Source organism: Microcebus murinus, chromosome 2 (assembly GCF_040939455.1).
Source record: "Microcebus murinus isolate Inina chromosome 2, M.murinus_Inina_mat1.0, whole genome shotgun sequence".
In the NCBI taxonomy this organism is placed as follows: Eukaryota; Metazoa; Chordata; class Mammalia; order Primates; family Cheirogaleidae; genus Microcebus; species Microcebus murinus.
In genome coordinates, this window is record NC_134105.1 from 71,801,484 (window position 1) to 71,815,130 (window position 13,647).

At 42.6% G+C, this 13,647-nt stretch overlaps 1 protein-coding gene across 1 annotated transcript in view; it reads left to right on the plus strand.

Moving 5' to 3' along the window:
- Positions 1–12,042: 12,042 nt before the first annotated feature.
- The window catches only part of LRRC8C (leucine rich repeat containing 8 VRAC subunit C), an 80,479-nt gene continuing 78,874 nt past the window's right edge, over positions 12,043–13,647 (plus strand). Inside the window, exon 1 of the mRNA XM_012790850.3 lies at positions 12,043–12,299. The gene's annotated coding sequence lies outside the window, so the exon portion shown is untranslated. The remainder of the gene's footprint in view (positions 12,300–13,647) is intronic.

The following is a 13,647-nucleotide window of genomic DNA, read 5'->3' on the forward strand; positions in this document are numbered from 1 at the left end:
CTTGGTCAACCATTTCTTCTATTATACTGGCTTTCACCAAATTGGAGGCTGTGGCTTCAGAAAAAGACAGGCCTCCAGGAATGATAATAATGTGGTCTTGCTCCTTACTTATTCTTATTGAGATATGTGTATTTGCCAGGGGTGCCCACCCAAACAAGTCTGCAAGTCTGTATAGGCTGGCAAGTTTACAGCTGGTAAGTGTTTCTTCCTTCACAAATGAGGATGTCTCTGCACCAAGAAGGTCACTGATAATAGGTGTGATCACACCAACACTGAGAGGAAGTGAAGAAAAGCCTGAGAAACAATTGACTATGACTAATCTGTAATGTGTAGTAATGCTAGTAATTCAGTTGTGGTGGGGCCTTTCTTCACCTGTTCTTGAATAAGGCATTTTCAGGTCTTCCTGAAAGGCAAGGCTTTGCAGGATCTGAGTAACTCACTTCCTCTGCTCCATCATATTGAAGTCTTGTCAAAGATCAGGAAACATATTCTTCTCTCTAATGTATTCTGGGTCATTTTTATTGATGCAGTCAAAATATCTTTCTTTGTGGGGCATGCTGGGCGGAGGAGCGGGGGAGTGGTAGTGACACTTGGCTGGCATCTGCACTCATGTTTCAAGTCTGTGGATTACCCTCGTTATCTTGCAGCATGCAACTGGCTGGGTGTTTCCCTCCCTTCTTTCTCTGCAGCTGCTGATTGCCACTGCCACTGCCCCTTAAATGCCTAGGTTTCAACATATGAATTTTGAGGGGACACAAACATTCAGACCATAGGAAAGAGTGTACAGAAAAGAAAGGGATACAAAACCTTTATGGAGATAATATTTGAAGTAGATATTTGATGGAATTTGGAGAGGAAAAGAGTGGGCAGGAGAGGAAAAGGAAGAAAGAGAAACTAGAAGGTGGTATAAAGACATGTACAAAATCAAGGAGATGGTAAAGAACTATAAACCCACCAAAGCCATGTGCAAATTTCTCAGAGTGAACAATTGGAAAGTTTAGGAAGGCGATTTTGTCAAAAAACGTTGGGTCTATAGGCATTCAGGCATCATATATAAGTTATAAAAACATGCCAATGCAGGTTAACATCCAGATAAATCCAAATATTTTCAGTTAAGAAATTTCAATACTTCCTTTCAGCTTCTTGAGGTCTCATAAAGAGCAGTAGAGAGATTCATACTTACTTCTCTTAAACCTCTAGGCTCACTCTAGATTAGAGAAACAGAAAGACAGACTACTCAGACTACTCAGCTTTGTTTTTCAAGGTCTTAACAGAAAGAATGAAAAAAAATCCCCCAATCTCCACAAAGATTGTTCAGCAAAGATGGTGAAGTGTCCTTCATTTTCTTGGGAAAATGGTGGCAGGGGGGCCTAGAAGTTCATCTTGCTTTTGAATCTGAAATTCGTACCACACTATTTGTCTTCAGTAGCCAGAACACTGAATAGATCTAACATTTCAGAGAATTTTGCATGAAATCTTCCTATCACTAGTTTTTAGAAATCATTTTGGAGTTTCAGAGGCTGAGCAGCAATCTATAAATGCTATATATTAAATGATTTTATTCACATCCTAAGAAATCAGCATCTAAGATTTTAAAAATTCCTTTCCCCTGAAAGCACTCAGGAGTCCCCCACTCTTCCCTACCTCACCCTCTTGGAGACTGGATGGGCTGAGCTGCCAGTCTGATCTGAGCAAAAGCATTGTGATGTGGCTGCTAGTCTAGGCTGCGTCACAATGTGCCCATTTGGGGGCTGTAGAAATTTGGGCAATTTGGGAGCTGGCAGTAATATCACTCCTAATCATGAAAAATGGAAACTTGCCCAGGTAAAAAATGAGTAACTTTAAAAATATTGTTGCTTATTCCTCCCTCTCTGGATGTAGACTAGAAGATACTCAATGCCTATTGTATATTTATTTGAGGTTATTAAAAGATTTTTCAAATGCATCTTATGTTTGGAGTTTGCAATATATCAAAACCTCATGGCACATTTCAAGGTAGCTTAACTAGAATGTCAGCCTACTCAAAATGGGCTATACAATATCTTCCTTTTTCATCAACATGCACTGATGATGGACACTAATTCACCCTTAATGGCCCTAAAACATATTTATTATACAGAAATGAGGAGCAAAATGTTATATCTGGGAAGATAATAATCCAGGTCTAAAACTCCATAAAAGCTAGATAATTTATATTTATTTCTCTTTAGCATTCTAATTTTCCAAGAGTTTAAAATATTCTGATGTTAAAAGGCAGAAAGGATGTGATAAGAGCTTGCGCTTTAGAGTCTGTCTGGGGTCCATCCCTGGCTCTGCCACTTACTGGGCAAATGACATTACCTGTCTGTGCCCCAAGCTCCCTATCTATGAAATGGGGTTATTAATATTACCTCTGTCATTGTGTTGTTACATGGATGAAATTATATAATACATGTAAAATGTTTAAGACCAGTCCTCAACAAAAGTTAATTGGCCACCCAGTTTGTGTCATCCAAATCACCTCAGCAAGTTGTCAGCCTAACTCTTATAAATTGCCAGGCCCAGTGGCTCCCAAACCAATTATTGTTGTATCTTAAAGTCCCTGAAAATTTTTCAATCAGAAAATGTTTGTTTCAAAACAAGTGATCAAAACATTATAGAAAGCACAATTTTGAGTTCCGGTTTAATGAAATTAACAGTTAATATGAAATGATATCAAATCAGACGTAAATAGCTATTGTCTGCAGCATTTCACAAGCTGAAAATTTTGAAGACTGAATGAAGACATTTTAAGAGATCAGGGATGTTTTCAGTCTCCTAAAAGAGACTACAGTCTGTTTCCATGCTGTGGTAAAATGCTCCTCCCTTTGGTCATAGGAAGCAGTTCATTTTATCTGAACTCTAGTCTTTTACTCTTTTTATATTTCTTTTGGAAGCAATCAGTGTAATTAACTCAGAAGCATACACCTACACACACACACACACACACACACACACACACACATCCATTCTTTAACATGGGACTTCCTTTTCACTGAGGATTAATTTTTCAATCGTTTTAAAAAATAAAATAGAATATAAAGTATTTTATAATCATTTTAATGAAATGTTATCTTGCTGGACACAATTTATGATGCCTTTTCTTTGAAATCCTGTAATCAAAGTGCATCACTTCTAATAGCCCTCTATTGACTCTTCCTCAGAAACAAGGATGGAGAACTATAAATGCTATAACTATGAGACCTAGAAGAGCATTCACAGGAGAGAATATTCACAAGACCAAGAATGATTCAGGGAGGGAGAACATTATTATAAGGATATCAAGATATCTTTAGCAATCAATGTTCAAGTAAAATAGGTTCTATTTATTATTAGAAATGTGAAGGGTCTGAGATTATATTACTCTTAGAAACTAAAATATTAGCCTACGACACTTGGTTGCAGGTAGAAGGCATGCGCTTCCTAGATTAGAGACAAAATAAAGTTTACCACTCACATCACTAACTAAATGCAAAGTATCAGCATTTTTGTATAAGTTCTTAGACTCCAGATTCCCACAGGAAGATGCTAAGGCCAGAAAGCATATTCACACACAGTGGGTTGTATTTTAGAAGAAAAACTCTGACCTTAGGGAATGTGAACCTTTTATAATGAATAGTAAGCATGCCCAGTCTTTGCTCTGGAGAGAAACATTACCTTTACTATACTGGACAGTAAACGTGCCTGACTTTTGCTGCAGAGAGAGTCATTATTGCTATCTTTCAAGGCTATACAATATAGAAATATCCTTTCTGGAAGAAATAGCTGTGACTGCCTGGCTCCCAAGATGTACAGAAACACTAGAGGCCTCATGGAGAATTGTCTCATAACAGTCATCAATAAATAAGCTATTCTATGTCATCCTTTTCTGTGCTCAGAATATGTGTTTGTCCTATACCAGTTTCAACTAGCTCTAAAAGGATGCCAGGCAAACCAGAGGCTAACAAGAATACGTAAAAGCCAAGGAACTATTCCTCAGTGCAGAGAAACAAGGCTACACTATCACCAATGAGAATGGGTGCTTTTGTCCTATTAAAAATGACAAAAACTCTATTATGGCTGATGTTTGCAAGGAAAATAGTTGAAGAAAACATCTACCAAGAGGGCTTATCCTGACAGACATTCATTAAATGAGTTATAGAGCCTATAATTCTCCTCTCTTTCCAAAAAGAAAAGTCTTATGAAGGCTTTGCAGTCTTTAACTCTAAAATAACAACATATTCTATCTGGATCAATTTTGTTCTTCTTGCAATGATAGGTGTGATAAAGGAAATAGATCCATGGTCAATGAAGTTAAGGAAATGCTAGGTTCAGGAAAATTAAATATGTATTTTTATGCAAGACATCTCAGAACCCTACGCATATTAATATGCATTATGAATCTCCAAGAGGGATATAGTATTTCCTAAATGAACTTGACCACAGGCTTCTATTTCTCAGGGTATCTCAAGGGGTAGAGTTCTACAGACAGCTGCTTAGAAATGCCTCACTAGAAGAATGGCTCTTTCTCTCTGTCTGGCGATGGGTGGTAGAGAACAAAGGTGCTATGGGAAGATATTGGCTGACTGGTCTGCCCTACCTCTAGACATATTTCCCATATATAAGCAGCTAGTAGCTGCTTCTTTGACTAAATGCTGGTGATGATATCTACCACTGACTGAAATCTAAGGAGGATTAACATGTAAAATTTAAAGATCTATGTGTAAAACTTTAGCACAGAATAAGCCCGAAGAAGTCATCTATCCCAGCCCCTACATTTTCAGATGGGGACTGAGGATACAAAAATATAAAGAGATTTGTCCTAAGTCACAAAGTTAGTCAATGAAAGAGCCACGACTAGAATCCAGATCTTATTAATCCCAGTTTATGCTCTTTTCAGTAACGGGAATAAAAATGATCATTAATAATCACCATCACTGATACTGAAAAGGCAAGCCAGGCTTTCTTATTGTTGTTGTTGTTTCCTAGAGAGACAAAAAACACGTGTGAATTCAGGGAAATTAAGAATAAATTCCAAAAAGGCTCACAAAACGCAGTGTGTGTCAGTGTGGGCTTTAATGGCGAGAGCATCTGGGAACGGCTACAGTATTTTCTAAACATACAAAGCACCATCCATGATAATTTTGCAAACAGAGAATCATGTTTATGTGAGTCACAAGAGCATCTTCAATTTCACTACTTGGATAAGGTTTCTTGGGCCATTGCTCTTCACGCCTCAGAGAGAGAGCAGCTTCTTGGTCAAAATAAAGAAAGAATTTCTTGGATCTTAAAATTAGGTGCTTTGTCAGGGCTGATGCCACTGAAATTTGAAGCAATTCAGTGTTAAGCTGTAATTTGAGAAGTTCTAACGTACATTGTATGTGCGTAATAAGATATGGCATTAGGAAACAACTGAAGATTTTCAGTCCTGGGAAAAATGAGTTACCTTCTTTAGGAGGTATTTATAATGTATTTTTAATAAATAAGAAAGTTCTAAACCCTTTAAGACTACTTCATTGATTTTCAAATAATTCACTTCATGGATAGAACCAATCATTTGTTGATTTAATTAATGAGTTAATACATGCTAAGTTCTTAGAACAGTGGCTGTAGGTGCTTAATAAATAAAAGCTAGCAACTATTACTTAGTTGTTATAGCAGTGATATTTAGGTGAAAAAAAGGTCACTCTTGAGAATGTCAAACTGATTTTTTACTTTAAACTTATACTACATTTGTACATAGGAAAAAACAACCGTTTTCTCTCTACTACTCACATCAACACTTCTAGCTATTGGGTTTTTCCTTAAAATTATTCAATTTTCCAGCACATACCAATGGGGCATCCTATAATTTAACTCAATTCTGACACTATCCACCTGAAGATAGCATTAGCCCCATTAGGTTAAGAGCTCAGTCCCATATGACTGCTCCCACCCCCCAACTTCAGCCACCAATCACAGGTGGTGGACCCAGGTTACTCACTATTTTTGTCTGTCTTGGCTATAAATAAGAGGTCCCCATGTCCCCACCCCACCAAGACCAATCATTTGCTAGAAAAGCTCAGGAAAACAGTTTACTTTCCAGATTACTGGTTTATCACAAAAGACATATTAAAGAATACAAATGAAGAGCCACATGAAGGAGATGCATAGGACAAGATCCAGAAGGGTCCTGAGTACAGAAGCTTCTGTCCTCGCAGAGGAGTTTTAGGGTATGCCACCTTCAGAGCAAGGGGTTGTGTTCTTGTTCACCAACCTGTAAGCTCTCTGAACTCCATCCTTTCAGGTTTTTATAGAGGAGCCACTACGCAAGCATGATGGATTGAATCATTAGCACTAGTAATTAAGTCAGTCTCCAGTCCCTCACCCCCTTCTCCCCTCCCCTAAGGTCAGGGATAGGGCTGAAAGTTAAAACTCTCTAATCACATGATCAGTTTCTGTGGCATCCAACCCCCATCCTGTGGTTGGCTAGGAGCTTTCCAAACCTTACGTCATTAACATAAACCCAGGTGTGGTTGAAAGGGGTGTCTTATGAGTAATTAAAGCCACTTCTTTCACCTTTATAGCTCTGGAACTGAAGACAAAATCCAAGTATTATAACAAAAGATGCTCCTATAGCTCTAATCACTTAGAAAATTACAAGAGTTTTAGGAGCTGTGAGCCAAGAACCATAGACAAAGACCAAAAAATACATATTTTTATCATATCACAGTATAACAATATTTCTCATGTGAAAGTTACTTATCTATCATTGGTCTATCTGAACAATAATTCTAAAAATAAGACCTCTGTCTGGTATATATCACATTGCCTTAACTCAGAGCCACAGACACTTTATGATCTTTTGTTAAGACATTTAGTTTCAGTCATAAAATGCTTTTCAATTAAAGAATAAATTGTAAAACCACCTTATGAAGGCACATTTGGGATGTAAATATGCAATTAGAAAAAGCACAAATGAATGCAATTTCAAAAGCTACTAAAAAAGTACATCATTAACCTTACTTAGTACATTTGCACTTGATGATTCAACTGAAAAATAAATTTCCTTTCCCACAGGATTAAGTAGTGGTTAAGCATGAGATCTCTGAAATTAGACTTGCCCAGGTCCAAATCCCAACTCTTCCATTCACTGGTCATGTGACCTTCGGCTAGCTGCTTGATTATAATGGGCCTCAGTTTTCTCCTCTGTCAGTAAGAGGAAATATACTGCCTATATAATGGATAGTTATGGTGGTTAAATGAGAAAATGCATACAAAGCTAGTACAAGTTGAACACCCAAAATCCAAAATGCTTCAAAATCTGAAATTTTTTGAGCAGTGACATGGCACTTAAAGGAAATTCTCATTGGAGAATTCTAGATTTTGAATTTTTGGATCTGGAGTGCTCAGCTGGTAAAGTAAGTATAGTGCAAATATTCCAAAATCCAAATACTTCTGGTTCCAAGCATTTTGGATAACAGATATTCAACCTGTACTTAGTACACAGTATGTATCTCACAAATGCTTATCCATTATTTCCAAAGAAAATTTCACAAGTTAATGGGAACAAACAATTCTGTCTTGGGAGAGTAAAATATATAAAACTGATTTTTAGAAGAATTTTATCTAAGATTTTATAGTAAACTAGTTTTAAGTCCTTGGAACTGTGGGAGCAGAAAGGGGATGATCCCTTTCCTCCCTATCACAAAGGTCATGGCTGATACCCCATAAAAAAGCAGATTAACAAGAGAAAAGCATAACAAATTCATTTGATCATAGTTTTATGTGACACAGGAGCCTTCCAGGGGACACTATCCATTTTGATACTTAGGTTCAATGAAGTATGGACAGCCATGTAGAAATACGATTGGACAAAAAGGGTGTGATTTAATGCTAATAGACTGAGTGGGGAAACTAGGCAAGACCTGTCTGCTCAGATTTTTCTTGGCCTCTCAGTGCAACATTCCTTCCTCCTGGGGATGGGGTAGGACCCCTCTGGAATGAAGGTCTTAATTTCTTTATGGCCAGCTGTTGTCCAGAAAGGTGGAGGGAGGGGCAGGAGGAAAGGAGAAGATTCGAGTAATATATTTAGGCTTTCTGCCTGGCTGTGGGCAAAAGGGGTTCTGGTTTCTATGACTTACCTTGGGAAGAGGATATTCTAGTTTCTATGGCTTGCCTTGGGTGAGGATGATGGATGAGAGACAGGAGGGCAGGAGGAGGCCATAGAGAGACTTTGCTTCTGAGGCTGCTTCTTAGGCCTTTATTTGGGGTATCAACAGCACCACCATCTCCTCTGGTACAAATTTAACTTCCATTGTAGGGTCTACACCACATTTGGCCATATTACTTCTCAGGCAACTTCCTGCTCAGAGGACATTTTCTTTTAAGGTTTTATTCTTCCTGTCTTAGCATTTTTAATGTCATAGAGTCAAGGATTTCAAAACTGTGGCTAAGGGTGCATTTATCTTGCAGATATTAATTCAGAAAGTGCTAATGCTTGCAACAGTGTAATCAGCTGAAACTTAAAACAAGTATGTCTTTTTGTTAGTTCAGTTCCTCCCCACAAAGCTCAGAAAGGCTCTGTGCACAGCACAGGGTGGATAGAGAATGCAGGGTAAAATCCTGCTGGTGGTTTGGGTTTAGAATTTACATTTTACTTTCACTATTACCAGGCAGGATCAACTGATATCAAATAGAAAGCAAACAAGAATAGCAGGTTTCTGTTAAAGAACAATCCCAACATTGAAAAATCAAGCAGATACATATACATAATGCATAATTTTAGAATAAATTCTTTATGAGCTAAAGGGTTCAAGTTTTAGAGCCTGTAGTATAAGATGAGTTACACTGAAAGTCAGAACAAGTACAAGAAATTGAAAGATTTTAAAACTCATTCTTTCAACATTTAATACCAGGTCCTGTGCTAGGTATTGACGATGGACTTAGAGATGAGTAAAGATATAGTTTGTGTCCTGGAGCGGTTCCCAGATTCGGTAGCAAAGCAGGCATGCAAAGAGATAAACGAGAGCATACCATGCCTAAGTGCTGAGTAGATAGATGTTCAATCTAAGTGCTGTGGGAGTACAAGGAAGGGAAAATTACACTTGCCTGGAACCTCCAGCAGCTTCACAGAGAAGGTGACTTATGAATTACACCTTGAAGGAATGCTACAGCCCAGCCAGAGTTTTCTTGTACCTAACAACAAAACAGCAATGTAACATAATTACCATTTCCTGGAAATAATTACCATTTACTTAGAGGGGTTACAGAATTCTCTCTTAAGTCTAACTACAACCTTAAAAAGTTGCTCTTTTCTGAAGTGTGAGAAAAATGAAGTTCAAAGATTAAGAAGCTAAGGGTCACACAGCTAGCTAGTGAAGCAAGATGTGACTCTAGACCTGTGTTGTTCCAAATCCCTTACCACGGTCCTGTGCTGCCCAGAAATATCTATTTCTGCTCCCTACTGCCAACCTGCACGTGGTTAACTTGTAACTATGTGGAGTCCCAGTATGGGGACACACTCTGTAAGCCCATCTAGAATGTCAGACTTTGGCCTAAAGAATTAGGTATAAAGTGAAAGGTCAAGATGGAGACTGTATATATATACCCAGTTTACCTAGCTCACAGTGCCCTTGTCTTTCTCTGAACTTCAACCACATTTGGTTCGAAGTGGTTTATTCTGGTTCATGTATACCAGAGCCCCCTCCCATGAACCATGAACACTCACCTTGAAGTCAGGTAATAAGCATTACACTTCTTTGAGACCCTCAGGGCCCAACATTCAAACAAGGTGACTTTGATTGATAATTCACCCAGTGCTTTACAGAGTGTGGATGGTGATTTGCGTTAGATTGACTGAGGTGAGACAACTTAGAATTAAGGTTTAAATGCTATATAAAATAAGAAAAAAAGTGAACTAAGCAGTATAGCATAGTGGTTTTTAGACTAGTACCTGTAAAACTTTAATGTGCATATGAATCGCTTGCCTACACATGTAGAACTGTCCAGGTCACCCTGTTAGAAGGCAGGCACAGTACTGCAATAAAGCAACTCAGGGGGAAACTCAACTTGCAGGGGATACATGTACCATGTTTCCAAATTTTGTTGCTGTTCCTGGCTCTTTTGCTTTCAGGGCAATGAAGAACAGTAAGGACAATAGTAGCTATCATTTATCGAATACTTATAAAGTGCTTAGCACATGCTTCAAGCATGTTTTCTGATTCTCACAGCATCTCACAGTACTATACCTATATGTATTGATGATGGGAGGAGAATAAAATGGAGCAGTAACTTCCCTAAGTGTAAACAGGATAAGCAAGGATTTAATCCTGGTTCACCTGAGTCCAAAGTCTAGGGTTCAATGGTTCCTTGACAGAGATGCCTAAACCTGTGGTCAGGATGCCAGTGGTACAAGGAGGATGGAAGGCAGAAGTGCACTCAGAAAGCTATTGCAGAACAAGGCCCTTCACATGAGGTTTGTGTTTTTAGTACTTTCCTCAGTGAGTGTTTAAATCTGGGTAAGGTATTTAAGAGCTGAAGCTACCTCAGAGTATTTCTGCATCTACCTGGTGGCTTACAAGAGATTTGAATTTTTTAGCACATTGCTAAAGTCAGGCTTTGCCTTTTTCCCAGAGACTCTCTAGGAATTTTTCCACCTGCTATCTAGGAGGAAAGCCCCAATATAAATTTTTGTCTTGATCTAAGTTAATTAAGGCTGGTGTTAGGGTCATCTTCTAAGGCCTAAGAAGGGTTAAGGTTGTCTTCTGGGAAGGACACCCTAAACCACCTCTGGAATTAGAAAAAGTGTAGTATTTTGCTGGGTGAGCAGGGGGAAAGGGGTTAAAAGCCAAAGAGGACAACTTTTGGACAAATTTTCTTTTCATTTTGGCTTAGAAGTAGAAACATGGTGAAAGGAGGTGACTGCTTTCTGAAGGCGTGCTGTGTAAGAACAGACCCACCGGCGAATGACTATTAAGTAGTTGTCTATCAGTAATTCCCATACATCTGTCTGTCTTTTCCAGACTCCCAAGACCGAGCAATAGTTTAACTTTTGGTGCTCTTAGAATAGCTAGCACTGATCAGGCATTCCCAGAAGACACCATGGTGCTGAGTAATCTTGTCTGTACATTTTTTCACTGGGCAGATGTTCCATACAGAGGGTTGCCAGCTTCCAAGAATCAGAGTTTGCTTTTTCATCCTGAAATTGGGTGGAGGAATGGGGAGAAGAAAAGCACGGTTCAGATCAATCAATGAGAGAAAAACCCGTGCTCCCTACTCTTTGAACAACAGGTGGTTTTGCCATGCACTGTCAACTCCTTTACACACTTCACGAAATTGCAGGCAGAGCATTCAAACCGAGTCTCCCTGGAACCTTGCTTAGCGCGTCTGGCAGTGTCGGGCAGTCGGGGATTCCTGCCAGAGAGGCACTTGGTTGTCAAGGGGTGCAAGGTCTTCACGATCCAGGGATATTGGGTTTCATCCTTTTCCTTCTCGTCTCCCTCCGTCAGCGCATCCCACCATCCCCTCCCCGCCCTTCTGTTCTTACGAGGCGCTTCGGTTCCCGTGTGGAGGGGTTATCTTCCTTCTGGCCCCAGCCTTTGGAGGAGTTCCCCAAACGGCTATTTTTAGCGGTGGCTGCCGCTTCTAACTTACCCAGGGGAGGAGCCGCGGCAGCCGAGCAGGCGCTGGGCGCACAGAAGCCTCGGGTTTTCCGCGCTTTGTTAGGGATGAAGGTGGAGGCGGCATTAGACGCCGCGGACTCCCAGCGCAGAGCCCTCCAGGTGGGCGTCTCAGAGGTGGGAGTGGCCCTGTCGCCGAGCGGAGGGAGGATTTCCTTCCTCGCCCTGAAGAAAGCCTTCAGCGGCCGGCCGCAGCCCTCGCTGGCGGGTCCGGGGCGCGGGGTAGCCTCTGCAGGGGAGGAAGTTCCCGGACACCGCGGCCTGCGTCACAGCGGGGCTGGCACCGCCGAGTCAGCTCGGCGGGCGGTGGCGGCGACCCCGGGGCCGGGCGCTGGGCGGCGCTGGCTGCCGCTGGCCCGGCTGCGCGCGGGGCGGCGCTGGAGGCGGCTCCGTCCGCGGCCGGGGAGGCGGAGGGGAGGAGGGCTGCGGGGCTGGGGCGTTAGCTGCGTCCCGGCTGGGAGCCCGCGAAGAGGACAAGGAGGAAGGCGCCTCTGTGGCCGCGGCCGCAGTGCTCCGGGCGCGACGAGCAATGAGCGGCAGCCCCGCGGGCGACCCCCCAGTCGCTGGCCGCTGCTGAGCGCGACCCAGAGACAGCTCGCCGCTCCCCAGCACCCTCTCCAGCCGGCACCCTCGCGCCCAGAGGTAAGAGCGGGGACCCGCGCAGGGATGGAGACGGGCAGCCCGCAGAGGGCGACCAGGCTCGGTCCGCTAGGCGCGCCGGAGCCAGGGCTCGCCCCGCCTCGCTCGCGTCCCTGCCTCCTCCCCGCTCTGCGACTGGCAGAATGTGGTCCTCTGCCCGGCGTGCTGTGCCTGGAACCTTCCGCTTCTACGGCTCGGGGACCCGCCAAGCCCTACCCCACCCATCCCACGCCAGCCCGGGCGTCCGCGCGGGGGACCCCAGCCTGGCGCCAAGCGCCGCGCTCGCGGCAGGTCCTGCGGGTGGCGGGGGTGGGAGGGCACGCGGGGAGAAAACGCGGTCGCGGCCGGGGCGATCGTCGTTCTTTCCTGCCTTGAAAATCCCTGAGACCCCGGGGCCTGTCCTTTCTAGTCTGTTACCCCCGTGCCACCTCTGAACCCCTGAAGTTGGCACTTGGGGGAGGAAAAAGAATTTGAAGGTCTCTGAAAAAACGAGAGAGCACAGTCTGCTCACCTGCTGGACCAGAGGGGAAAGAGGGGTTTAGCCGGGTCGGCGGGCCCCAGAAGCCAGGTGTCTAGGCCAGCGGTCGAGCCCAGGACCGCTGCTGCCTTCATGCCAAACCCGAGGCTCGCTCATCTTTTCTTTTCCAGCTGGTTCTCAGCAACCAGGTGGTTAGGGATGGAGTTAGCCACTCAGGAACCTTAGGATGTGCTCTGTAGACGCTAAAGCCTTTCTTTTCTCCCTCAGCCAATTATGCCCTCTCCCCACCCCAACCCCCACGCGTGCCGGTGTACATCGGATTGCAAACAGTTTCTCCAAAGCCTCGCACCGTCCGTAGCTTTGCAATAGCCACCTAGCCCGCATTCTAATGCGGGTGTTTCAGAGTGTTAGGGCCAAACTTCTCTTGGCTTCCAATTCCTTAAGCATTTTAAACTCCCAGGAAACCAGCTAGGAAACATTTTTATTAGGTTCCCATCCTCCTTAAAGTAAAAAATAAGAACGAATCAATCTTTGTGGGAGTGCCGGAGCTTGGCCGAGAGAGGCTTGAATTACCCTATTTAACGCAGCCTTTGGGGAGAGGAAGAGGTAGAGGAAATCGCAGTCCTATTTTAGTCACATAATTCTTTTCGACACCTCGGTAGTGTGAAAAAGGTAGCCTTACCCAACGGTCACATTTTTTGGACAGGTATGTGTTGGTTTCCCAAAGCATGGATGAAGCATCAGCGTGGACAGGTCACTAAGATGCCAATCCAGGTGGGGGAGGAGTAGAAATGATGGTGATCCTCTCTGTTGGCACAACACTGCAAAATCGCCAGAGCCAATTCATTTTATACATGTATAAATCCTCTTTGC